The 27,731-nt window shown below is 36.5% G+C and overlaps 1 protein-coding gene and 2 long non-coding RNA genes across 13 annotated transcripts in view; 2 read left to right on the top strand and 1 right to left on the bottom strand.

Annotated features, from left to right (window-relative positions):
• Positions 1 to 13,402, bottom strand: part of LOC140618054 (uncharacterized) — a 40,355-nt gene extending 26,953 nt beyond the window's left edge. Inside the window, exons 1-2 of the long non-coding RNA XR_012018213.1 lie at positions 13,191 to 13,402; positions 2,523 to 2,645 (exon numbers count right to left, since the gene is read on the bottom strand). This is a non-coding gene — a long non-coding RNA (uncharacterized lncRNA). The remainder of the gene's footprint in view (positions 1 to 2,522; positions 2,646 to 13,190) is intronic.
• MACROD2 (mono-ADP ribosylhydrolase 2) overlaps positions 1 to 27,731 on the top strand; it is a 1,923,575-nt gene that overhangs the window by 762,695 nt on the left and 1,133,149 nt on the right. The window lies entirely within an intron of this gene.
• On the top strand, positions 13,062 to 16,985 carry LOC140618055 (uncharacterized). Of its 8 annotated transcripts, none has more exons than XR_012018217.1 (5): positions 13,062 to 13,390; positions 15,082 to 15,295; positions 15,449 to 15,599; positions 15,700 to 15,788; positions 16,796 to 16,985. It is a non-coding gene; the product is annotated as an uncharacterized lncRNA (long non-coding RNA). The 8 variants fall into 8 exon arrangements; XR_012018220.1 differs by having other exon boundaries at positions 13,067 to 13,390; positions 15,493 to 15,599; XR_012018214.1 differs by having other exon boundaries at positions 13,080 to 13,390; positions 15,533 to 15,599.

Below are 27,731 nucleotides of genomic sequence, written 5' to 3'. Positions count from 1 at the left end.
AATAATCTCAGCTTATTTAATTGCAGTACTCTGCCAACAAACACAGGTTGTGCTGGTTTGATTCGACACAGCTTGGCTGGTGGGTTTGACTAATTTTACTAATTAAATCTGCCACAACCATCAACGCATGTGGATGCATATGGTTACAGTCCTCCGTTTCACCCATAATTTAGCCTGACAAGGCACATGTGAGTTTTCTCTTTACTCAATGTTTATATAAAGGGAATTTTTAGCACATAATTTTGTAATTCTCCTGAAATTCTGGCTTCAAAATAATAGAAGGGGGAAATGTAATCACACCTCTGATAAAACAATTTAAAAATGGAAAAGCTGGTGGAAAACTTTTTAATAACTGAGATAATTTTTGCCTTTCAGAATTAGTTGAGATCATGCTTAGAACATGTTCGTCAGCATTGTTGACAGGGTTTGTGAAATCACCTTTCCTGTGTCCTCCAAAACTGAGAGCATGCCACTGTGCACAGACTGGTACTTTACTCCATAAAGAGCTACTGTGTCTATGCAATATGACCGGAGGTTTCAGTGCTTTTGGTACATGGACTTAATCATCGGTCAATTTGTCCATTTTAACATCCTTAGTAGTCAAAGTGTTTGTTTAGACTTTTTGTATTCATAAACTTGTTAAAAATTGTACCGTTAACGTTTATCCCTGAGGATTTTTTAAGAGTTCTTTCTGTAATGTTTATTTTACATATTCTTACAGTAGGAATTTTTCATACAATAGCTACAGTAACAAATGTATATTAACCGTATGCTAAGGCATATTTCTAAAAAATCTCCCATCAGAAAAACTAAGCATATTTAGAGTTCCCAAGAGGAATTTCACGCATACTTACCAATAACCCAGTCAACTGTACAGATTGCTACTATGTGTTAGCTTTTTCTTTTCCTTGTCTCTTGCTTTGGACACTCTTCACTATGCTTTTTTTTTTTTTCACTGTGCATTATTGAATCGAGTCTGGTAGGTCCCTGGTTTTGTGCAGCCCCGCTGACACCCTGATACCTAGATGCCAGGTCTAGATGATGTCCTTTAGCTGCACCTCTCTCACCATTGCCTGGTGGGTTCTTTTTTTTTTTTTTTAAGATTTTATTTATTTATTCATAGAGACGGGGGGGGGGAGGTTCAGAGACACAGGCAGAGGGAGAAGCAGGCATCATACAGAGAGCCTGAGGTGGGACTCGATCCAGGGTCTCCAGGATCACGCCCTGGGCTGCAGGCGGCACCAAACCGCTGTGCCACCGGGACTGCCCTGCCTGGTGGGTTCTATTGGATGATGAGGATCCAGAGTTCTGGAGTTTTTCCCACTGTGTTACAGTCCAAGGTTTATCAGTAGTAGGATTGAGCAGGGACAGAGAGGAGGAGCAAAAAGGGTGCTCTAGAGGCAGTGGGAGCAGTACACTCTTGGAAAAGAAAGTAGTGAGATGCTTTGTAGAGAATTTAGAACCATAACAAAATTGGCTGAAATCTGGTCTGCTTTTTAGTATCACCATGTGCTGATGATTCTAAACAATATAAGAAAAAAAATACTCTTCCCTGCTTGGCAAACCTTTCCCACCACTCCTTCCCTTCAGTGCAGTGCTGTTTATAGATGCTTGCCCAGGACAGATTCTCCTCCAGGAGGCTCCTCAGTTCCTTATACATATAATATATTGATAGGTCAACCTGGCAATGAGTTGGATATGACCCCGCTATAGGCCTAGATCCTCTTACACTGTAATATTGAAGGAGGGATGAAATCTTTCCTTTTCTTTTCCTTCCCTTTCCTTTTCCTCTCTCCTGTCCTCTCCTATTCTCTCCTCTTCTCTCTTGATCTCTTCTGTTCTCTTCTGTCCTCTCCTGTTCTCCACTGTTCTCTCCTGGCCTCTCCAGTTCTCTCCTGTCCTGTCGCATTCCCTCTTCATCTCCTACTTCTACTCTCCCTCTCTCACTGTTCCTAGGAAAAACTGATTTCTGTGAAAGACACATTATCTCCTCATACTGCAAGCTAGAGGTTAGGAGCAGCATCGTAGTGGAGAGACAGTCTGACCAGATGCCAGGAAACCTGGCTCCCAGTCCTGGCTCCCTGACAAGTCGTGTGACCCTGATGAAATTATATGGCCTTTCTGAGGCCTCACATGTGATATTAAGGTGATTGGACTCAATGATCCACAGCCATTCCAACTATTCTATGAAGAAAGAAAGTAAAAGGCAGAAGCAGAAAAGCAGATGGTTGATTAACACAGAGTACCACTGTGCTTTCCTTCTACAGCTCCCAGTCCTATTTTTCTGATTGTTTTGCTTTTGACTTTACAAAAAGATGAGATCTTAGGAACTCCTCTCTTAAGTTTCACCCATCATGGGCATAGTTGGTCAATATCAGTGACTTCCAAGACTTCGGCATAAGTAAGTTCTAGAAACATTAGAGACAATGCAGAATTAATTATATATGTCTCTACCAAATTACAGAGCCTGTGAGTAGTTGACAAGGGCATCTTGGCCCATCATCAACCATGATGTTACATACCTTGAACTGAGTGGTGTTCCTATGGAAGAAGCGTGAGACAGCATGTGCTTCAGTTTCCTTTTGATACATAGTAATATCAGCACTCAGCGTGCAAAATTGTTTCTGACCAGAGAAGACAGGAATCTAGTTCACAAGTGGGAGAAATCAGAGGTAAAAATTGAAGCAAAAAGACTTGGATAAGGTTTTAACTTGCTAACAGATATCTTTACAGTAATTGAGTTTCCCATTTATAGTTAAACACTTTTATTAAAGGAAGACTTAAAGATCTGGGGCACCTTGTAGTCATTCTTAAATATTCCCTTCTGCTTTATAATTTCAGAAGAAAATTAAGAAGCAAAAAATGCCTTTAAAACTATCACTCTCCCGAGCACACACCATTAGTACATGTGCTTGCACATTAACACATGCATGTACAATTCTACCTTTTAATTTGGTCTCATATCTACTACACATTCTGAGTGTTAATATAAATGGAAATTATAACAATAATACTTTTAAAATAAAAAATTATTTACTTCTAATAAAGTAAATAAGACAATATGATAATTATTCCATCTATACCCTTTTAAATTTGTATTATAAATGAAAATCTGTGTCTTGTCTACATCTCTGTTTCTATCTCTCTGTTTTATCTCTCTTTCTACACATATGCAGACCCAAACACTTCGTGATTTCAAAAGAAATAACTGGTTTTATGGTTTGTTGGTACCTGCCCAAAGATTTGCTTGGTTAGAATTGTTCACTTTTAATGATAATATAGATTTATGTCTATTATTGGTGTTCCTACTATAATTGAAATTTTTTATTAGTCATATTTTACCAGCTGCTTAATGTCAATGGATCTTTCATTCCTAGACCCTGAGTTAAGAAAGACTTTTACATACATTCAATATGGATGAGACCCACTAGTTCCTACCACAACAGTGCTCCCTATCACCCATATACAATTTCATTTAAGATAAAATAGCGGCTCCAGCAGAAAATAAGTGCAGTCTTCTCCTTTGTAAGTTGTAATTGAGGTTATGGCACAGCATATTGCCTGTGGCAGAATCTATTACCAAGAAATGGATACCATGATTTGAATCTGGATGCAGTGTAAGTAAAATGAATTAATTATTAGCAGCACAGAATTGAAGGAAAACACAGGGTTTCCTAAAGTGAAATATATTGGGTATTTTTTTTTTAAAAAAAGAGGATAGAGCAAGGAACTTATTGATGAATCATATAGTCTTTTCCGCTGTTCTATGCCTTTTGGAATTCTTAAATGCTTAGGTTAAGGTGACTATTCTTAAATTAAGTCAAACTTAGCTCAGAATGTCATAGAAATGTTTTCTAGTATATTTAGTTCTTCCCCAACTTGAAGTTAGTATATTTTACTGTATGACTCTTAGTGTCACTTGGATAAGTGTCTAGCTAGTGATAGAACTAAATTACCTTTAATAGAAAAAGATGACTTTTACCCTGGCTGTATAGCTCAAATAATGCAAAATTGCTTTTCTGGGGGGGAAAATTTATGAACAGTTTACCACTTGATACTACAAATTGTGAACTTTAGTGTCCATAACTTTTGCAGGTAATTATTTGGAAAAATCCTGTGGAACCTCATGTAGGATAATGGTTGTCCAACATACTGGTTACTGGGTACTTCCTATTTCTTTGAGGAGAAAACTATTCTCCTGTCTAGTTTTGGGCAGTCACAGCATGTATGGATCAAAGCTGTACTTTAGAGTCCAGTTCAAATGATCTGATAATTAGACAAAATTCCTGCTAGCTTCTGGCAATGCCTTGACTGTTATCATGTTCAGTTTCATTTATTTTCCTCTTTTACCCCTATGTTTTCTAGGCCATATTGAAGAGTAGTCTCTTCTCTTTACATTAAATATTGATCACTTGAATGATTATAGTACTCATTTAAAGCATGATATGAATTACATGATTACATGATTTTCAGAACTAAAATTGAGACCCAAAACACCACATTAAACACACACACACACACACACACACACACTCACACATCATAAGTAAATGGAGCCTCTTCTTTAGTATATGATAGGCATGTATTGTATTGCTTCTCTTCTCTGCTAGCAGTTTCCTGTAAGTTTTTTCGACAGCTGGCAATTTAGCCACCAGTTTAGTGGAAACAATACATAATCATCAGTTCATACCATTATATTATTTGTTGAGGGCTCGCTTTCTGCCAACCAATTTGCTAAAAGCCTTATGTATTAACCAAACCCTTGTAAAAAGCAATGAAACTCGGGCATCTGGGTGGCTTGGGCACCTGAGCATCTGCCTTTGGCTCAGGCCATGGTCCCGGGGTCCTGGGATTGAGTCCTGCATGGGGCTCCCCACAGGGAGCCTGCTTATCCCTCTGCCAATGTCTCCACCTCTCTCTGTGTGTCTCTTGTGAGAAAATAAATAAAATCTTTTAAAAAAAGTAATGAAACTCTGATAGTAATGATAACTCTGATAGGTTAAATGACTTATCAAAGGTGATATACCTAGGAAGTAATACCCAGGACTCAAATCTAGGTCTCTTTGATTTTTAAAGGTCATGAACTTAAACATTATGCTCTGATTCCAGCATCAAGTGGGTGGACAAAGCCCTCTAGTTTTCACATTTTTGAATGTCATGCATCTAGCAAAAGTCAACTTCTCAACATTCCTTTTTGTTCCTCTTTCAGGGCTTTAAATGCAGTGGCCTAACCAGAAAAAAAAAAAAAATGTACCATAGCAAGCTATTGCTCTTAACTCAGTTGACAAAAGTTAGAATTACAGATTGTCTTCTTGTTTGGTTTTTCATAGGCACTCAGATCCTGGATCTACCACCATCTCTCTGACCTTGGGCACATAATCTAACCTCTCTATGCTTCAGTTTCTTCGTGTCTAAAGCAGGGTCATTGTGAGGATTCAATAAGTTTATACAAATAAAGCATTAAAAATCTGGTACACAATAGGCAGTCAATAAAAGATAGATGTAATTATTAATCACAGCTCAAATAGAAAGTCTCATTTCCTGAGGGCATCTAATATGCCTTTGGGTGGAAATCGACATGAAAATGACAAAGATTCATTTAGAATGATATGTGGGTCTGAATATAACCTCTCCCTTCCTTTATCTTTCCACACTCCTCAGCTCCAACAGTTTTGCAGCACATCTTCTGATAGACTCAATTGAAATATCAGAGTGGAGAGGGTTGGAAGATGAGCCCAGAAAGACCATCAACAGAGTGCATTCCAATTTAGCACTGTTTCACACCTCTCTTCACACTGCAGAACCTAAAGTTTTGTTTAAGGACTTAGCCATCTTACCACTACTTAGTGGTAAGTACTAAGTACTTGGCCCTGGTGGCAGCCAGGGGCTACATAGGAGAAGCGATTGGAAATAGCAGCCTTATAGCTTTCCATTGCTTGGTAATGGTGAATATGCTTGCAATTTTGTTGCAAAATAAAATTGATATTATACAGTTATGGAAATAAGTTGTGAAGACGAGTTAGCAGAGTTAGCAGACATTATATCTTTGTAATAAAACATTCTAGTGGTGTGTGTGCACATAGTAAGTCATTTTTTGGCAGACACTAAAAAATTAAAGTTTTGTAATGAGAGATGTAAATAAAAACCATCAGTAGAGAGAAATGGTTGCCCCAAAAGAATGGAAAATTTTGAGCTATAGTATCTGCTAAAGGAGGATCTATTTTTGTGATCATAATTATTTCAGCAAACAGCTGTGGATATTTCCCATGTTCCAGGTACATAACTATTTGCTGGGGCAACAAAGATGACTAAATCATTGTCATCCTTGCCCTTGAAGTACTGCCTAAAGGAGACAGGTAATCAAAGAAATAATTGTAAAACATGACAATGAGTATGATGATAAAAGTAAGGAAAGAATGCTGAGAGCTTAGGTGAGGGAGTTGGCTCTAGGACTTTTAGAAGATTCAGAGAAGAAGGTACATGCATTGGACATTTACTGAATGAATGAATGAATGAATGAATAGTATGAAAAAAATTATGTGCTCATAGGGATAAATGGTGTGCCCTGTGACAAAGACCTGGTATTTGGCAAATAAAAGGGGAGGTTCATTGGAGTTGCAAGGGCAGAATCCATACTGCAGAGCACTGTAGCCTCAAGGCAAGAGGAATTGCTTTATTACTCTTACCTCTCCCTAAAAATTGAGTAATATGTAGTTAAGTAATGTAAATCACATGCTGTTATTTACAGAAAGGTGTAACTTGCTGGGGAAAATGGTGTCTAGGTCAAGTTTTTGCATATGATATCTTATTTCAAACTATATAACAGAGATATGCTTTTTTAAAAAGATCAGCAGTATATCTTTTGGAAAGAAAAAATCCCTTAAAATCATAAGTAGATGCTTTATTTTATTTTATTTTTTTTTATTTTTTAAGTAGATGCTTTTTGATTTAGGATTTTGCACATGTGCTTTCATAAATAGGTTTTTCACGTCTAAGTTTCTAAATGACATTGAAGTTTTCATAGACTAAATATTTACCATAACAGAACATATCACTACACCTGTTCCTTGGAATCATTTGTATGCGTGTGTGTATATGTGCATGTGCGTGAGTGTGTATATATCTCTCAACATCTAAATTGCCTCTATAGAAATTCAAAAATAAAAATTGGTATATCAGGCTTAGAGGTACTATTCAGTTATTAAATCTTCTAGCTAATCCTAATCTAATTTTTCTTTGAATAAGTTTCTTCCTCTGGGATAGTGTAGCATTCAGTCACAAGTTAATAAAAATAACATTAACAATACCAAATATAACATTTACTAATTGTTTACTATGTCCCAAACAATGCTGTCAACTCTTTCCATACATGATTTCATTTAATCTTTATGATTAACAATCTGAAACCATTTTTTGGGGTGCCAATTATAGAATTCATCACTTTTCTTTAAAAGTAGGCATTTTCACATTCTATTTGATCCTTTATGTCTAATTGTTGCACTTAAAGTACATATTTAGCTGCTGATTTTGCCCCTAAATAACTCAGTTCTTCTAAGAACCATCAAATGTTCCTTTCCATCAGTTTTTTTCTGCTTACAATTGCAATGATTCTCTGTCCTGATTCTTCAGTTCCTTAAGGAAGCCCTGGATTAAATCAGACACTATCCCCATAGCCTGTTCTTCCTATATTTTTATTCTCCTATTTTTCCCTTATAAGACAGAAATTTTTGCTTGAATGTAATCCTGTTTTAGTGTTATTGATTTAAAAGTCTTTGCCAATAGATATAACCAGAATTTATTTTATTTTTAGAACAAATATCCTTATTGAGAATATATAATAAAGATACTACAGATTTTATAGTAATTTTAACTTTCTTAAACACTTTCATGTCTGTTGGGAGGCCTGCTCTTAATGCTACCAGGAAGGTAGGTCCGAGCAAGTACATTGAGATGAAATGATTTGCCCAATTTATAAGATAAGCCAAGTCCAAATCCAGATTTCTCAGAGGCTAGGCTGGTTTTTTTTTTTTTTTTCATTCCAAATTTTCCTTAGTTTTTGCCATAATTAAAATAATAGTATCATAATTTTATAATGAATGTTTAAATATACCAAGAGTTTCAAAATTCACCATATTATATCTGTTTAATATCATAAGGAATTGAATTGGGCATATATTATTGATCAATCCTGTTTTATGGATGAGGACACCCAGACTCAAAAGAAGTTAAATAACTTCCCAGGGCTATGTGTATAATGAGCAGCAGAGGCCAGATCTTTACCCAGGTCTAATAAAGGTTATATTGAGTAAACAGAGTAAACAGATCTAATTTGAGATTTTATATATATATACTGAGTCAGCTTGGCTATAGAGGAAGCAAGAAGTTATTTACTTGTTCACTGTTTCAGAGTTTTTTGCTAGGTAACCTATTGATTCCACTACAACAAATGACTTATGCCATATCTTTTTTTCAGGAAAGAGTTTCAGGAAACAGGTAGCTTAATTATGTCACTCTCATTATGAATCAAGCCTGGAGTCTTCGTGTTTCAAATGATAGGTATTCATAGTTTTCTCTTTTAGTGTATTATTGATTGACAGAGATCTCTATTTCAAGTGGGAGACTTGAGATTTCATGTTTGTTTGCTGGTTCTTCTTTTAGTGGTAACTTTCAAAGGAGGTAGATAAATTTAAAATATTAATAAGAAGTATTAGATAAACTTTGGATCTGATTTATTCCCCAGATAGCATCTTAAAGGAAAATTGGAGTAGACCAAAGTGGCAGATCATGCACAATTCATTTAAAATTCCATGGAAAAGACACAAGGACAAAAAAAAGAATATATCTATAAAAGCACTGAAGAATAATGAGAAAGTGTTCCCATGAGTTAGGGACAATACCAGAATGCCTGCTATTTTACTATTATCCAACATTATACTAATTATAACAGATATTTTAGCCAATGCAATAACACATACCTTACACACACGTGCACCCACAAACACATAAAGACAAACTTATCACTATTTTCAGATTATATACTTATCTATTTATAAAAATAAAACCATTACAATTCATAAAACAGTTTAGTAAGTATCCAAGGTCAAGGTCTATTTTGGTATGAGAGTGGCATGATTGATTACACCTTTCTTTTAGTAGTAAAACCCTGGGAATTGTCATTAGGGTTAATCAAAGCAAACAAAAGAAAACAAAACAAACCCACAAAGAACAAACAAGCAAACAAAAAACTCATGAAGAGGTTATTGAAATGACTGAATGAAAGACAATGAAGTCAGAGTAGAAAAGGGATGAATAAATCAAGAAAACTTTCTTATCTAAATATAGAAGAACATAACAGTGTATGGGATAAGTTATCAAAGTAGGTGGGAGAAAAGGCACCAGTGATAAGTTTGCCTTTGGAGAATTGTGGCACTAATATTCCAGATTGGGAATTCAGGAGCAGAAGTTGGTTCTTTTAACAGTGACTCTCCATCCTTTGCTATTAATTGCACCTGAAGAGCCTTTAAAAATACTGATACCTAGGTTGAATTTCTAGGGACTGTAGTTTAGCTGGATAGGGCAGGAGATCATTAAAAACTCCCCATGAAATCCTAATATATAGCTAAGAATAACAATCTTTGTTCTAGACAAAGGTCAGGAAAAAAAAGATCAATAAAGGGTCAGAGAGCAAATAATTTAAGCTTTGCAGGTCATGTGGTCTTTGTTGCAACTATTCAACTCTGCCTTTGTATTGTTAAAGCCACCATGAACTCTACATAAAAGAATGTTCATGGTTGTGTCTTTAATAAACTTTATTTCTAAAAATAGCCTTGAGCTATGGACCACAGTTTGTTGAGAGAAGGTAGCCACTACTGTGGTTCTATTGAATTTGCCCCAATAGTAAGACAACTGTGTAGATGACATTCAACAGGCAACTGGATGTGAAGATTTGGAGTTGGGAGGAGTCTTTGTCTGCTCAGACTGCTGTCATGAGATACCACAGATGGACTGGTTTAAACAACAGGAATTTCCCTCTCACACTTATGATGGCTGGCAAATCCAAGCTCAAGGAGTCAGCCAGTTTAGCTCTCCAGTGAAGGTTTTCTTTCTAATTTTCAGATTTCTCCCTTTATTTTTTATCCTCAATGGTGGAGAAAAAAAGAGGGAAGCCTGCTTTTTGTCGTCTCTTATTTTAAGTACAATAATGCTCCCGTAATGGCCTCATCCTCATGCCTCATCTAAACTTAATTATCTTCCAAAGGCCTCATCTTCAAATACCATCCCATTAGGGGTTAGAGCTTCAATGGTTGAATTTTAGGAGGGACACTTCAGCCTATAACAGGTGGAGACTTGCAGCTTGACCTATATGCTTGAGAGTCTTTAACATATAGATGATAGTAGAAGCCTACGTGGAAGCAAAGTTGCCCTGCCAAAGGTAAAGAAAGAAAAAAGTCAAGGAGTAAACTGAGAAGAATATCTGTGTTTAAGAACTTGGTCAAAGGCAGTCCTCCAAAGGGAACTTAAAATGATCAGCCAAATAAGTAAGGGCAGATTCTGAAACTGAGTAGTATTCTGCGATGTCAGGGAAGATTTCATTATCCAGTGGTGGGTATGAAGAGATAGGGAAAGAGGCAGAGGGGCAGCATTAGAATTGCCCAAGACTTGGTGACTTCTGGAAAACAAAACAAAACAAAACAAAAAAACAACAAAACTTGGGGCATCTGGGTGGCACAGTTGGTTAAGCATCGGACTCTTGGTTTCAGCTGATGTCCTAATCTTAGGGTTGTGAGATGGAGCCCTGAGTCAGGCATGGAATTTTCCTCTCTCTTTACCCCTTTACTCCTCCTCTTTCTCTAAAATAAGTAAGTAAGTAAGTAAGTAAGTAAGTAAATCAATCAATCTTTAAAAAAAAAACAAAGCAAAAAAACAAAACAAAATGAAAACCAATATTGATAAATTACTGAATGTTTGACCGTACTTTGTGTGTGTGTGTGTGAGTGTATCAGAAGGTTTTTTTTTGTTTGGTTTCTTTTGGTTTTTTTTTTGAGAACTAGCCTTCCATCCACTCTCAGTTCATGTGATCAACTGAATGAAGGGAACAGGGCCAAGAAATAGACATGATAGATTTCTTGGTGACACTGAGGGCCTTAATCTGATAGTGCCTATGGCTAGACCTATACCTCCATTTCTTTGTTACATCAGTCAGTATATTTTTTTTTATAACCATATCATTTGAGTTCATCTTCTGTGCCTTATAGATAAAAGTCATTAAATGATAAGAGTTTAGAACCTACATTAAAGGGAGATGGGTAGAAAATGGAAGGAGCAATAAACTGAGTCTAGGTTTATTCTTCCTTCCAGAAACTTGTCAATGAATGTACAGACGGATAAGATGTTAGGTTTGTGGAGGAACAGGATAGAGGAGGGTTTGTTGAAGAGGGGAGGGGGGGATAGATAGCTGAGGGATTTAAGGTGTAGAAGAAAGGGGGAATGTCTGTTGGGTTAAGTTCCCAGATATGGAACACAGAAAACTTGCAGCTCTGGTCTCCCTTTTTTCCTCTATTTTCCAAACATCTTCATTTCTCCTGTTGTTTTATAACAGTGAATATGTTGCTTGAGATGTCAGTAGTTTGTAACATTTTAGGGAGAAAGTAGGATACCCAGTGTGAAGCAAGGGCCCAGATCCATGAAAGGACTAATCATTAAAGAAGTTACATTACTAAAGACCTTCAAAAGTTTGTTGAAGCTTATGTATTTCTTAGTATTGTACAAATTGCTTTATATCTGTTTTTTTTTGCTTTATATCTGTTTTATTCGTCTGTAAAAATATATCACTTTTTTCAACTTTTAAAAAAGCCATTTCTTCTGTAACAGAGCCACTTTTATATTTTTCCTTTATATACATGTATAATACACATATATAAACTTTAAAGATTCATCTAAATATTTTTCTTTTTCACCTAACACTAGTGTTAGGAATGGAAAATTATGATATGATTCAGCAAGGAGAGGGATTGAAGTGTTTTTCATTATTGACCGTGTTCAGGCAAAATAGTTGGACAAATTGGGTAATGGAACTAAATTATATTCTATGAGGTGCTGGCCTTAAAACTGTCATTCTTTTATATCTTCTGATGAAACACAGTTGCATTTGAATTGTGTAAATGATAAAAAATAAATAATTGCGGTATGCAAAGTGGAAGATACAGTACTAGTTATACAGAATAAAAAGAAAACTCTCCTAAATTATATTTACTTAAACGTCTAAAGCACATATACTAACATTTTATAAAAATGTGTAACTGAATGATTATCACTGTGTAATATGATTTCCAACATGTCATTCAAAGACAACTTGGCTGTTTATAAATCTTTGAACTTTAAACTGCTGATTTATAGTTTCTTTTTCCCTCATCCTCTTGTTTTGAAGACTTGATATGGGAGTGCTAATTAACATTAGGTTTCTTAACTGATATACTTGTAACTATGCAAATAGAACTATTGGAGCATTTTATTTTGAAACTGCATTCTTTGTTGGGCAATATCACATTTGAAATCATGCTTGAAGAAACATTTTTGTGGCAGGAAGCCAGTTCTCCCATTAAGAACATATCGTCCATGACCAGTTCACTGGTTTATTTTCACAATGTTCATTGTTCCTGTGGCTCATACATGGCTAATGTTGAAAACTGCATGGAAGGGATGTGTACACTAAGTTGTTTTATTCATATCAGGATATACAGTTTAGCAAATTACAATCCATGGAAATTAATGAAAATTTTATTGAGAACTGTATGTTTTGGCAACCTGGTATAATATTTTACTGACTTCTTTGGACTATCTAAGCTAGATTACATTTTAGCTTCTATATTCTTTGTGTATGTTTTTTGTCTTAATTTGAATTTCCCTAAGAAACAGATCCTATGTCAAGGATTCCTGTGTGAGTAGTCTGTTTGGACAGCTCACAAGTTACTAGAAGAGTGAGAAATAAAACAGGAAAGGGGAAGCTTTTGGGAGAATATTTGGAATGATTTAAAACTGTCTCAGAGCTATCTGGGGCTTGAACTCACGACCCCGAGATCTAGACTTGAGCTGAAATCAAGAGTCAAACATTTACCTGCCTGAGCCACCCAGGTGCCCCTCAAAGTTATCTTACCCAAAGGACAAGGGAGGTGGGATGTTTATACACTAACCCTCATCAGGCATCAGCCGAATGCCACAAGGATAGAAGAAGATGTGTTTTTCCTGGCTGGTCTGGCCTGCCATGCGAATAGGCAGAGTAGTCTTTGAAGCTTCAGAGAAAGCCTCAAGGCCAAGAGAATACTGGCAGTTGGAAGTCAGTTGGAGCTCACTGAAGCAAAGATAGCCGGGAGTACTAGGAAGGCCATCCAAAGTATCTGCCGTATTTTCTTTGTGCTTATGTTCACTCAATGTTATTTTACCTCTATCTGCAGAAATATAAAGGAATTATTTCTCAATTGTATATTCATTAATTCATTAGTTTACACACATTTATTGATTTCTCTTTCTAGGGGCTACCATTCTAGTCAGAGAGGCAGGCATGAGGGAAGAATATGACATATTATCATGACTGAGGCACTCACAGGGTAATGAGCTAGGGGGTGGGGGCAGGGATGAGCCATGGAAAGTTTTCAGAGTACACAGAAATTTGAATTTTTTACTCCATTTATGGAAATGTACAGAATCCTAGTGCCTTCCAGAGTGACTCTGGCCTTTTTTTTTTTTTTCTTTTCTTCCCTTTTCCCTTCCCTCATCCCCTCCTCCTCCCCCTCTTCTTCTTCTGCTTCTTCTTTCCCTTCTTCTTTCTCCTCCTCTTCTTCCTCCTCCTCCTCTGAAGTTAAGAGAAGCTAATTAACATGTCTAAAATCATAAAACTAGTCCATAATGAAATTAAAATCCTTGGTTTCTGATTTGGGCAGTGCAGTGCGTGTTAGTGAACAGCTTCTGAAGACCTTTAGGAAAGTTGTATGAAAACTGATTTCAATCTTGGTCAAAAACTGGAAGAGCTGGCAAATGCAACTGTCTGGGTATTTGAAGGTGGTAGGATTAGGGGTAATTGTTCTTCCTTCTATTTTCTTCTTTTTCTTTGCTTTTATAATTAAAAGGGAGATTTTCTTATTAAAAAAAAAAAGATACAGCTACTATGATCAAGTGAACATGTGGTTCAACTTACTTAGAAGGTCAGGAAAATTGGGCCCAAATCATAACTGCTAAGCCAACGAAAAGATAATTTCATCACCAGGATAATTAAGTGAGCTTTTCTAAAGTATCTCAAGTTAACTTCTCCTCTAAGTAATATGAATCCAGGCATAGTGGTTTTTTTGGTGTTTACTTTAATCTTGTATTGTCATTAACCAGCTTGTTACATGAATCACTCTTGGGTATACTATTGAAACGTGTATGTGTGTGTGTGTGTGTGTGTGTGTGTGTGTGTGTTTTAAAGATGTAGGATATTATGCCTGAGTGAATTGATTCAGCGATTTTAGTTCCTAATTGTGTGTTACTGTGTTTTTGTTCTCCAGTGGGCTAAGCTGCTGTGCCTCTCTCTTCTGTATAGCATTTGCACAGTGTTCACATGATGTTTGGGTACTTAGGGGTCAGTTTTTCCTTATGCTCAAATGATGTGAGGTACGTGAAAGCTTCCAGAACTATAAACTCTAATTTCCCAATCATGAATAGTTAGGAAACCAGAGTTCTGGGTTTTCATTAACACAAGGTCCTACATGCCAGCTCAGCTTACTACCTGCTAACCTTCCTAGATCTATTGGGAAATGTGCATTGGCAGTTTTTCAATCTTGCTAGAAGTCATAAATAGATGCCTTTCATATGAGATGTACTAGGTTCGGCATATTGACACTAGAATACATTATTCTTTTAGCAGTTGAACAAATTAAGATAAAATGATGGTTCTACTTTTTTCAATGTAATAAAATGAGCATAATTGGGCTAATATCTTAATCTGCTAGTCAGGAATTAGATTATATACCCACAATCACAGTTTGACTAGGGGAAATTACATGTTTCCTTTTCCTTGTTCTCTTGATGACCTCCTACAATGCCAAGAGCTGAGAGAGACCTTGTCAGACAGAGTGATTGGAATCACCTGGAGCTTTCAAAAACAGCCCTGATGTTTGAGTTCTATCTCTCCCAGATCCTGGTTTAATTGGTCTTCTGTGCAGCCTGGGATCTGGATTTTTTTAAAGGTCCCAGATGGTTCTAATATGCAACCAGGTTGATGGCCAGTGAGTGTTCCCATGTGACAGCATACTTCCCTAAGGTAACTCTCCCTATTATTCGTCCTTTCTCTTTTGTTTTCACTAAGTTTGGGTAGTATCTCAGGGCATAGATCTGAATTGTTAGAATAAGGGACCTGCTGAGCAGTCCAAGGAGATTCAGATGGTTTCATTTTATGCTCGGATTGACCATATAGAAATTTAAAGAAGACCCTCAAGAACCCTGTATGCTACCATGCAGGTGAATCTGTTTGTCTGAGAGCCCCTCTGTCATTTCCCAGCTCACCCAGGCACACTCATCAGTCAAGACCTACCTGTGGACTCTTACATCGACAAGGACTCTGTCTAGTAAGGACGATTTCATCTTCTACGTGCTGGACTTGGCTTTTTACTAAAAATATATTTGTTTCATTTCATGCTTTCAAATGATGTTTAATATTTATTTTAGGATTCATATGTTTATGCATCAATACAAAAAGCGAGTATTTGTCATCTCATATTTTTGAACAAGATGGCACATCAAAACATATACTGGAGGTATGAATCCTATGGTGCTTTTGGTACCTATTTTCTGCATTATTGTATAAAACAGGAGCCCATATTCCTTTAAAAATTGACAGACATTGGCTAAGAACATGATATTACTTACCCTTGGATGATTTTATTTAAGAATTGTACATAATGGGATCCCTGGGTGGTGCAGTGGTTTGGCGCCTGCCTTTGGCCCAAGGCGCGATCCTGGAGACCCAGGATCGAATCCCACATCGGGCTCCCGGTGCATGGAGCCTGCTTCTCCCTCTGCCTGTGTCTCTGCCTCTCTCTCTCTCTCTCTCTCCCTGTGTGGCTATCATAAATAAATAAAAATTAAAAAAAAAAGAATTGTACATAACTGTAAAGCTTTGGTGAAAAATGGTGAGAACGATTCTAGTTATTGAAAACCCTTAAGATTTCTTTCCATTAAAATGGATAACAGTTTCAAAAAGATTGTCAGCTCAGAATCTGGCTTGCCTTATAGTTTTAAGAAAATATCTCTCATAAAAACATATAATGGAAGGACTGAGATCATTTGCTCATGGAAAAATAATTTTATGTATAAGTAATATTTTAAATCATTATTTTAAAATAAGTTTTATATAAAAAATAAAATGTTTTATGGTATTTGAGACTTCTTAACAGGATAGATATAACTTACATAATGCTCTACCTTATGGCAAACTCTGTTATTCAAAATATACCTTTACCTTTTCTCCCAGATAGAGTTTGGGCAATCCACTAGCTGGACTTATAATGCTATACGAACTATGACTAGGCACTATAGGGTCTGGAGAAGTCAAAATCTCTTCTGAGCTGGTATTTTCAATGATTATTAAGGAAAACAATTGAACTTTGGCCTTTCCCTAGGCAAGATACTCATTTAATTAAGGCATCTGAATATTGTGTTAAAAATACAATCTTCCATCATGAAATTCTGTTTCAGTATGTCAGAGAATTTGAGATTTCAGTATAAAATAAGCTCTTTTTTTTTTTTTTTTAATTCATGAAAGACACAGAGAGAGAGAGAGACAGGCAGAGGGAGAAGCAGTCTCCCCACAAGGAGCCCAATGTGGGACTTGATCCTGGATCCTGGAGCTGAAGGCAGATGCTCAACCACTGAGCCACTCAGGCATCCCAGCTCTTTTCAACCACTGAAAAAAAGTTAAGATCATTATTGCAATTTTCCTCTGAAAAATAAAAATGTGCTTTGATAGAGCTTTTGGTCTTTATTACTATATGCCCATGAGTACCCACACACCCATTGTTGTGTTCATCTCCCATCTATGTCAGTAGTGGAGTTATGAATTATTCTAGGTTAGATTTTAGTGTATAGAATCTCTGTATTTCAACAATTTCAAAAATTCTGCTATCACTTTTTTACAGTTAAGCAAGTTATCTCACTTAGGTTGTAATCTGGAATTTGAATTTAAGTCTTCTTTAGCTGAATCTTCTCAAAGTAAACATAAATGTCATAGCCAAGCCACTGAAGAAATTCAACAGTAATGGGTGGTTTTCCTGTGCTTTTCCATGTTTTTTGGTTGTTATTGTACTTATCCTTCAATATGCAAAACAAATTTTAGCAAAAAGGCATACATTCTTGCTAGATTCTAGATTTGTGTATTGATTTTCTAGCCACAAACATCTTCTTCAGACATTTTTTTTTCCTTTAAAAATATTTTACTTGAAACTATAATCAAATCCTTTTTTTGGTGTTCACATACAGCAATGCTTAGGTTATTGGTATTTGTTAGGACTAACTTTATCTGAAAATAACAGAAATCTTAAAATAATAATGGTTTAAACAAGGTAGAAGTTAATTTTTATCCTCATGTAAAATAAATGTGGACTTAAGGAGTCTATAACTGGGATGGTGGCTTGACTATTACCAGAGTCTTGGGTTTCTGAATTTTTTAACACATGACTTTCACTCTCAAGATCACCACAAGCACCTCAGTGCTATTGGATTTCCAGCCTTCCCAGTAGGAAGGAAGCTAGAAAAAGGGAGTGGGGTGCCAAAAATGTTGTCTTTTTTTGTAACAAGTTTCTATAAATCCCATACATCACTTCCGCTTAGACCTCATTGTCAAAGCTAGTGAGCATGGCTATGCCTTGTGGAAATGGGAACTTCAGATTTTAGAACTGTAGTTGGGTGTAATCCCATCACAAATGATTAATAAACGGAAGAGGAAAATTGAAGTAAATAATAGCAATCTTTGGCACATTAGCTTTCAGATTGTTTTGGAAGACATGCTTAAATTAAAAGCACTCAAAAGTACAATTATTTATATTCTACATTGGGAAACAATAGTATAAACAATATAAACAAAGCTAGTAAGCAAATTGCTTTATTGACAGCTATGAGGTTTTATCTAAAAGGACCATAGTATAGTCAATAATATTGTAATAATGTTGTATGGTGACAGGTGGTGATACGCTTGTCTTGGTGAACACTGAGTAAGGTATAGAAATTAATCAGTCAAAATCAAAATCAAAAGAAAACAAAAGTGGGCAGAAGGTACAAAATACCAGACCTAAATATTTACATAAAAATATGTAATGATTATATGAGAAAAATCTAAAATTTTTTTTACACCAATCACTTGTTTAGCAACTCCATTTATTTAGAACATTTATAAGAAGGGGATGTGGTTGTATATTTTGTCTAGAGTTATTTAGTCAATCTTCAAGGATAATCCTGAGTTTATGAACAATTTTAAAATTCTCAAGGCTCCATAAAGTATCAGGCTCTTTGCAAGTATTAGAGACTGTAGCTTCTTTTTTTAAACATTATACAGAATTCTTGGGAGTCCATAATCAGTAGCATTTCATGAAAGAGTAATAAGTATTTTAGGTTGTCTATTACTAACATAGCCCCCCAAAAGTTAGTGGTTTAAAACAGCAGTTGCTTTTTTTTGCCTCTGTTAATGTCCCATGGACCAAAACTAGCCCTATGACACAGATCATAGAGTCCAAGTGGGGGGACTACAAATGGTATGTAAATAGCAAGAGTTGTGGTTCTTTGGGGATCACCAAAGGAACTCTCTACCACAGTAAATTCTAAAAGCCACTGTTTATTGACTTACTACCATGTGCCAGTTACTGTTTTAATCACACAATTGCCCTGCAAGGACGGTTTGATTTTTTACAATTTTCAGATAGGAAAATTGAGATTCAAATATTTTGATTAACCTGTAGGCAATCACAAAGTTCTAAGTAGTGGTGCCAAGCATTTCACCCAGCTCTGAATGCCTCCAAAGCCTTTCCTCTTTCTACAACCACCTTCTTAACCAGTAGATGCAGCAGATATATCTGCTCCATGTGTTTTTACTCTAAGCAAACAAAAGCCTTTGCCGCCTGATGCTTTTTTTTTTTTTTTCAATTGAGGGCAAGAGAAGGAGTCTCCTAGATCTTTTAATTAACCAAGAGCAGCTTGTGTCACAGAGCTGCCTAACAGTGAAAGCTAAAGAAAGAAAGCACTGGCCTTGAGACAAGACAAGAGACCTGCGCCTTTGTGCTCAGTGCCATTGCAAGTTCTTTCTTTTCGGCAAATCTCAGCAGTGGTAACAGCCTCTCCGGTCTTTTCTAGAAAGCTCCCCATGTTGGTACCTTTCTCCTAGAATAAAAATGTGTTAACAAGGACGTTGCAACATGCTAATTTTCAACACTTCCTAAGTGGTGTGTTCCAGATATCACAGTTTTTACTAGAACACTCTTGTTAAAATAAGCATGGGTCATGCACATTGCCATGAAATTCCATTCTTCACATTTTAAGTAGCATTGAGATTGTTCTTTTCTTTCACTATTTGGCAGATCAGGGTTCCCTTTTAAAATACAAGAAGTTAGTTACTTATCAAAGTATTTGATTAATTAGTTAGACCTGTCAGGCCAAACAGAACTAGCTAGGTCTTTTAAATCTCTTAATATGAGCCAATTTTCACAATAACCTGTTTCATTCATGGCCTCCGCGTTTTAAATTCTTGCTCATTAGTGACCTGCTATTTAGACTTGTCTGAAAGGAAAGCATCCATCGTGTTAAACAGGGCTCATTATGGATTATAGGTTTTCGAATGGGGATGCCTATACACAAAAGACTGCCCTCCCATTTTCCTCTGAATTGCTAATTGGACCTTCGCCTTGTTTTTACAACCAAAGGCTAAGCTTCACTAAGGAGGCAGGCTTTTATAATGTCACAGTTTGGGTTGTACTGAAGAGCTGGTGACCTATCATTATCAATACAGATGTGGAACTAAAGTAAAGCATGTGTTTGGTTTTGCTGGAGACAATAAAAATAATGGCTGCTTTTAAAACCAGTAAAACACTGAACTTGATGGAAAGAGAAATTCATTGAATATATCACCCTGCAATAGCTCAATTCCCTGAGTGAAAAATACAACCACTGAACACTCAGAAATAAACACTATATAGTTAAAAAAGAAACAAAACACAAATCTGAACCCACAATACCCCTCACTGACTTCTAAGGAAATAGTGTTCTCATATTCCAAAGAAATATATGTATTACTATATCCCCAAGGGATTAGCATCATCATTGTATATCATACAAATGTCCCTAACAGAAGTTCTTTTTGAATTCTCCTTGGTTAAAATAATTTTCTGTTTTATGGTAGTTTCACTTTGTTTTAAAACACTGTATTACTTGAAGTAATTTTTCTATTTTTATTTTCTTACAGAATTTACTGTTTATTTTCAAATTACTCCAGACCCTAATAGTCTATTTTGCTTTTGGCAGAATTTGTTTATCTATTGAATTGCATTCTGTTTTGTTGAATTTCCTTCAGTGAATGTCTCTTCAATGGCTTCGTTTGGTGGCAAAGCATTAAACTACTTCTTTAGGACCTTCAGGTTACCATTTGTAACATGTACCCACAATCAACCCTCTTAATAAACCAAGTGTCCTAATTAATTCAGTGAACCCTCCAGCTTACGTATTTATGGGCGTGACTCCTTGAAATGATGATACATGAATTCCCATTGGTCTTAAAAGAAATGATTTTCCTGGCAGTTGTCAGAGTTATCAATTTTAAGAATTCAGATTTAATATGTTTGAGGTTAGCAAATTCAGCAGACAACCTAAATGCGGCGCCATGTTAATGGAGTCCTGGAAGCTGCTAGTGTTAAAATGAGTAAATTAAGGAGTCAACACGGCTTGTTTAGGCACATTAGGATAAAATAGTATGAGAGCTTGGACTTAACAAAAATCAATTCAGCACGCAGAGTGCACATCCATCAGGGCTTTGTTATGATGTCAGGGGGACAGCAACTCGGTTTTATTTTATGAAGAATGCTACATTAGCATCCTTACGTCCTTGGATGGCTGTGACATTTGCTGTTACAAAACTACTTCGAGGCAGCCACAGGGCCCTTGGGGACTACTCCAACTACATTAAAAAATTAAGTTGGCATCAAATGACTTATTGAACTCTATTGATATCCTTTGGATTTGTCTGTCAATCTTCACAGTAGTTAGTCTCCTTCCACAAAGACTACATTAAGTAGGAAGCTGTAACAGTTATGTTGATGATTTAAGTGAATTATTTTTCTCTAACTAACCCCCCTCCATCCCATCCCCATCACAACAACAGTAGTAAAAGTAGCTTGAATGAAAAGTATGTTCCAGGCATGGCATGGACATTTTTTGTACAGCTAGGTTTATTTCACAGTAACCCCTAGGTAGATACCATCCCTTCTCTGAGACTCTGAGTGATATTTCTGTCACTGATCCAGTGTCACACACCAAAACCGATGCCATTGACCACAATTATAGGAAAGATGTTTTATTATTTTTATTTTTTTAAAGATTTTATTTATTTATTTATGAGAGACAGAGAGGCAGAGACAAAGGCGAGAGAGAGGCAGGCACCATACAGGGAGCCCAACGTGGGACTCAATCCCGGGACTCCAGGAACATGCCCTAGGCAGAAGGCAGGCACCAAACTGCTGAGCCATCCAGGGATCCCAAGTTTTATTATTTTTAAAAGATATTTATCTATTTATTTGAGAGAGACAGCGAGAGAGAGAGAGCACAAACCAAGACGGAGGGGCAGGTTCCCCACTGAACGCGGAGACTGATGCAGGGCTGGATCCCAGGACCCTGGGATTATGACCTGAGCCAAAGGCGGATGCTTAAGCAGCTGAGCCACCCAGGTGCTCCAGTAAAGAAGTTTTTTGCCTAGGTTTTGCACCCTGATAGAATTCAGAGTTTGTATTTTACAGGTCATATTACTAATTCTTGACTTCATTTTATTTTTATATACACATATTCTCCTTGCCAAAAGTAAAAGCTGCCAGAACATAGTCCTTGCTGTGGTCCCTTTCCCAAACTATCAGCCTTTATTTTTGTTATTTAAAGTGTTGGAGGTTAAAAAAAAAAAGTGTTGGAGGTTAGATATTTAATTTCACTGGCCTAATTATTGCTATGTATTTGAATAGACAGTTAATATTTATTAATATTTCAAATTTATAACTTTACTTTTTTACATAATATCTAATATAGAAGCCTTAATAGGCTCTTATGAAGTAGAAGGGATTGTACACAAGAAACATTGCTCTTGTCTATATTATTGTCATAATCTATTATCTTGGTTTCCTTTTCTTTCAATAATTTTAATTTTTTTAAAATTTTTAATTAATTTTCTTTTTTTTTAAATTTTTATTTATTTATGATAGTCACACAGAGAGAGAGAGAGGCAGAGACACAGGCAGAGGGAGAAACAGTCTCCACGCAGGGAGCCCGATGTGGGACTGGATCCCAGGTCTCCAGGATGACGCGCTGGGCTGAAGGCAGGCACTAAACCGCTGAGCCACCTGGGCTGCCCAATAATTTTAATTTTTTTAATGAAAGTAACATATACTCACTGCTAAAGTTTACGAAAAATAGGAAAACATAATAAGAAAATAAAGATCATCAAGGTGAATCCTGGGACGCCTGAGTGGCTCAGCAGTTTAGCACCTGCCTTCGGCCCAGGTGTGATCCTGGAGTCCCAGGATCAAGTCCCACATCAGGCTCCCTGCATGGAGTCTGCTTCTCCCTCTGCCTGTGTCTCTGCCTCTCTCTCTCTCTCTCTCTCTCTCTCACTCTGTCTGTGTCTCTCATGAATAAGTAAATAAAATCTTAAAAAAAAAAAGGTGAATCCTGTTAATGGTTGACATTCTTTCAGAATTTTTCACATAAATTTTCCCATGTATACCATTTTTCCACGTATGTTTTATGTACACTGTTTTGCAGCTAATCTATGCCACTAATTTTGTGTTGGTCCACTTTAATTATATGCCATAATTTATTTAGTTAATTATCTGCTATTGGAATTTAAGTTGATTCTGAGCTATTGCGATTCTAAACAAGACTTCTTTGATCATTCTTGTGTATACTGCTTCTATTGAAGAAGGTAAAAGTTTACATATGTTTAATATTTAGACACATTACTAAAATACCCTCTAGAACTATATACCTGTGTAGGACATTGCCTGATCCTCACTTTACTTTTAGGATTATCTGGGGTAGTATGGTCATTGATCCCTTGATTCAAAGCCATTTGGATGCTTACTGTTAGGCACTGTGGTTGGCCCAAGATACAATGATATGAAACAAATGGGCCTGTTGTTGCTCACTGCACAGTGAGTAGAGATGAATCTGAGATAAATAACTGTGTAAATGCCTTCTTGATAGAACTTGTTTTATGAAGAAAAAGTTGCAGGGAATTTGAATCTGATATATTGTGAGGAGTCAAGAAAGAAATACTTTTGACCCTTGGAAGGTGTGGGTGGGATATAATATATATTGTGTTACATCAATGCTAACAACAATTAAACAGTTCATTCTTGCTGGATAATGCTAGGTATACTTTGGTATATTCTACATCAACTTGTTTTATTCTATTTTATTATTGGACAATTTTTTAAAGAAAAATGGTCTACATGTCTCTCTTCCATCTCACTTCTCTTTCTTTTGCCCACAATTACAATCACTAACTTATGATGATCCAGAACTATTTCTTAAGGGAAAAAGTAATGCCCATATTGAAAGAGTTGCACATCAACAAGATGGGTTTCATCTTATTGGTGATATATTCAGGTTACTCAATGCCATTCTTGAAGCCAAGTGAAGTTCTAGTCACAGTTAATGATCATCATTAAGAGTTTAAGGCAAAAAAGAGAATGCATTGCAGTGCCATATTTAGAACATGAACAGTAATGCCTTTGAGTCTACCCTTCCTTCTTTGGACATATTTTACCCATCGCTCTGTCTACACTTGCCAAAATCATTAGAAAGGGAATGAAAAAATGTGGACTTTGAATGTAATTTGACCTATATGATGCCAGAAACACTTGTGACCTATATTATGTGTTGACTTAAATGAATATCTTTGTTTCTAGTGAATAAGTTTTTGTTAGTCTCAGCATTAGTCTTCCGTAGACAAAATATCTTTGATTCTTTGTTAAACATTTCAAAATGTACTCCTCACTATTCAAAACTGTGCAAATATTACTTTCTTAGAAGTTCAGTTAATTTATTTATTCATGATAGTCACAGAGAGAGAGAGAGGCAGAGACACAGGCAGAGGGAGAAGCGGGCTCCATGCAGGGAGCCCGATGTGGGATTCGATCCCGGGTCTCCAGGATCGCGCCCTGGGCCAAAGGCAGGCGCCAAACCGCTGCGCCACCCAGGGATCCCAGAAGTTCAGTTAATGAATTAATTCTTAACACTGATGAATTCACACAGAATACTTCATAATGTAAAATGAGTTTCATACTGAATTAAGCAAACAGCCTTTTTTGTAAATCCCATAGAACAGTAGCTATTTGTTTGTTTCATCCAAGGAAAAAATGACCTATAAACATTGTTGATACAAATATCACTATTTAAAATGCAGCAGGTTCCTAGTTTTCCCTTTTCTCTGTGAAACCTATGCTTGGTTGACTAGGATTCAGTGAAACCTCTCATTAGGGTACTACGGTTCATTAGGGTTTAAAGAGGCATCACTGAAATTTGAATTGGTCATGCTGTGATGGCCAGGCCTCTCTGAGTGGTAATCAGGCAATATTATGCTGTGTGTTTTACTTCTGCAATGGTTTTTAGTCCTTTTTTTAAAAATTTAACTTTAATGGGTAAGCTTTGCGTTCTATAAAATATTGGCAAGCTTCTTAGGCATGGCATTTTTCTGCTTATGAATTGAGATTTAAAAAATCAGATTCATATACATGCTATTTGAATACCAAATTTGAATATGATGCTGGGTTTGCTTTTCACTTATTAGAAAGAACATGTTAGTGCAATCTTTATTTTTCGTTTTTTTTTTATCCTTTATATTTTATTTACTTATTCATGAGAGATACAGAGAGAGGCAGAGACAGGAGAAGCAGGCCCCATGCAAGGAACCCGATAAGGGACTCGATCCTAGGACTCCGGGATCACGCCCCGAGCGTAAGGCAGACGCTCAGACGCTGAGCCACGCAGGCATCCCGCAATCTTTATTTTTTTCATTTCCTCAAACGGGATAGAATGTCTGTATGCACAGATAGCACTAAAAAAGTCAGTAAGTGGGCAGCCGGGGTGGCTCAGTGGTTTAGTGGCGCCTTTGGCCCAGGGCGTGATCCTGGAGACCCGGGTTCGAGTCCCACGTCGAGCTCCCTGCATGGACCCTGCTTCTCCGTCTGCCTGTGTCTCTGCCTCTCTCTCTCTCTCTCTCATGAATAAATAAACAAAACCTTTAAAAAAATTTTTTAAAAATCAGTAAGTAACCTAGATACTGATTTATTGAATGTCCAACATACGGATCAAGAGAAACCATATTGAAAATGTAATAATTAATAAAATGTGGACTGCAATGAGGGTGAAGTTGTTAATTGGCAGGGAATTACTAGACCGATGCACATTATAGCCAGAACCACAGGGGAAGGGCTTATTTAACCTACATAAGAAAGCAACTTGTCTTCAGGCCCTTGAGAACGAATAAATATTCCATAACTGGACCAGCCAGAAATATTTGTTTTATTAGAATGAGCCCAAACGATCAATCTATTTTTCCTTTGCTGACTAGAAAAAAATTTATTATAAGTAATAAATTTATCCTTTAAAAATATTTATGTAAAAATAATTTAAACTAGCCTTATTGATACCTAGTCCAAATGGGTAAATATTTTTCTCTATACATACTTTTAAAGCTCAATGTTGATTATTTCATATGCACATTTTGTTCTGGTGGTAGCTGTGAGCATGTCTCTCCAGGATAACATGCATCACGCAGCATTGGAAACCTCACTTTGGTTATCTGATTTCCCCGCTCTTCTGTTTCCCCAATGGGAAGAACTGGTGACCATTCTTACCTTAACCATTTACCACAGCCCTAGCAAATATGTGTCCTACAGACATTTGTTGGATAAATTAACTACCCTGGATTCCTACCATCCAGTGCAATGGATGACATAAACATGCTTAATATGTTTTGTGAGTGAGTGAATGCATGGGTGTATGGATGAATGAATTTACTATTTGTTTGATGAGTATTTCCAATTTTATTTATGTGATTGATTGGAAAACAGAGTTACAGAAAGAAAAGTTTAGAGAAAAATTCTTTTTAATTATCCTTTTGGAATATCAGTGTAATAATTATTTTTTGGCAATCACTCTCAAACATTCCTGCTCCATCCCCACCCCAATTAAAAAAAAAAAAAGGACCAGTGAAATTCAATTCATTAAAACTTAATACTTCTGTATAGTAGATTTCTTTTGAGAATGTAAAAATTGGTCTATGAACTTTCCTGCTCAGTGTATCTCTTAATTTCATTGATAATGTGTTTTGGGCTTTGAAAGCTATTTTAATTCTTTTGATAATGAAGCTGGGAAAAGTATGTTTAACAGGAATATTGATTTAAAAAGAAATGATCTGGGATCCCTGGGTGGCGCAGCGGTTTGGCGCCTGCCTTTGGCCCGGGGCGCGATCCTGGAGACCCGGGATCGAATCCCACGTCGGGCTCCCGGTGCATGGAGCCTGCTTCTCCCTCTGCCTGTTGTGTCTCTGCCTCTCTCTCTCTCTGTATGACTATCATAAATAAATTTAAAAAAAATGTTAAAAAAAAAAAAAAGAAATGATCAAATCACCTACATTTTCAGTCAGAGTATTATTACTATTTTTGTAAGTTTCATGGTCTACCTTACTCTTAAATAGGGGAGAAAAAAACCACGAAAGCTCTAGCCTAATGATTTTTCACCTAAGTACTATAAACTATAGAAACTGTTTCAGAAGTTAGGTTGCCCTCTTTACCCTCCATAGTGGTGCCAATAATGAAACATGCATGAAGGAAGATAATTTTAATTCTACAAATATGGGAAAAATGTTTTGTTAATGTCATATTGTCAACTTGTTATGAATTTGTCATAGTTTTTGCTTTTTGTTTTTTCTTTCTTTTTTTTTTTTGTTTTGTTTTTTTTGTTTTGTTTTTTCTTTCTAAATAAGTCATGATACTATGGTACAATTGTAAGGTTCACATCTGATGATTGCTTTATTATTGGGGATGTACTCTGTGTTGGGTCCCTTTGAGAGCAGTGTAGAAAGGATGTTGAAAGATGTAGAAGTCTAACTCCAAAAAGCCTTGAAAATTAAGGAGTATATCCTGAAAGTCTTCCTGGGAGGCAGAAGGGTATTAACTCTGTCATACTTGCAACCTAGCCTTCATGGACACTATGATATCTGCCAGGGTTAGAGAGGAATCCCTGAGGAAGAAGAGTTGAGAAGAACACCACTGCTGTGGTAAAAGGAAACTGCTTTACACAGCTGTAGGAAAACCCCAGAAGGGCTACTGGGTTAGGCTGGTGGTACAAAATGGTTATTATGTGTCTTGCAGAACATTAAAAAAACAAACTTGGTACATTCAAACCTATTTTTGTGATTCTATATCAAAGTTCACATCACAAAATTAATTCTGGTA

Source organism: Canis lupus, chromosome 26 (assembly GCF_048164855.1).
Source record: "Canis lupus baileyi chromosome 26, mCanLup2.hap1, whole genome shotgun sequence".
Lineage (NCBI taxonomy): Eukaryota > Metazoa > Chordata > Mammalia > Carnivora > Canidae > Canis > Canis lupus.
Note: the sequence above shows the minus strand (reverse complement) of the source record. Positions and strands in the feature narration are given on the sequence as shown.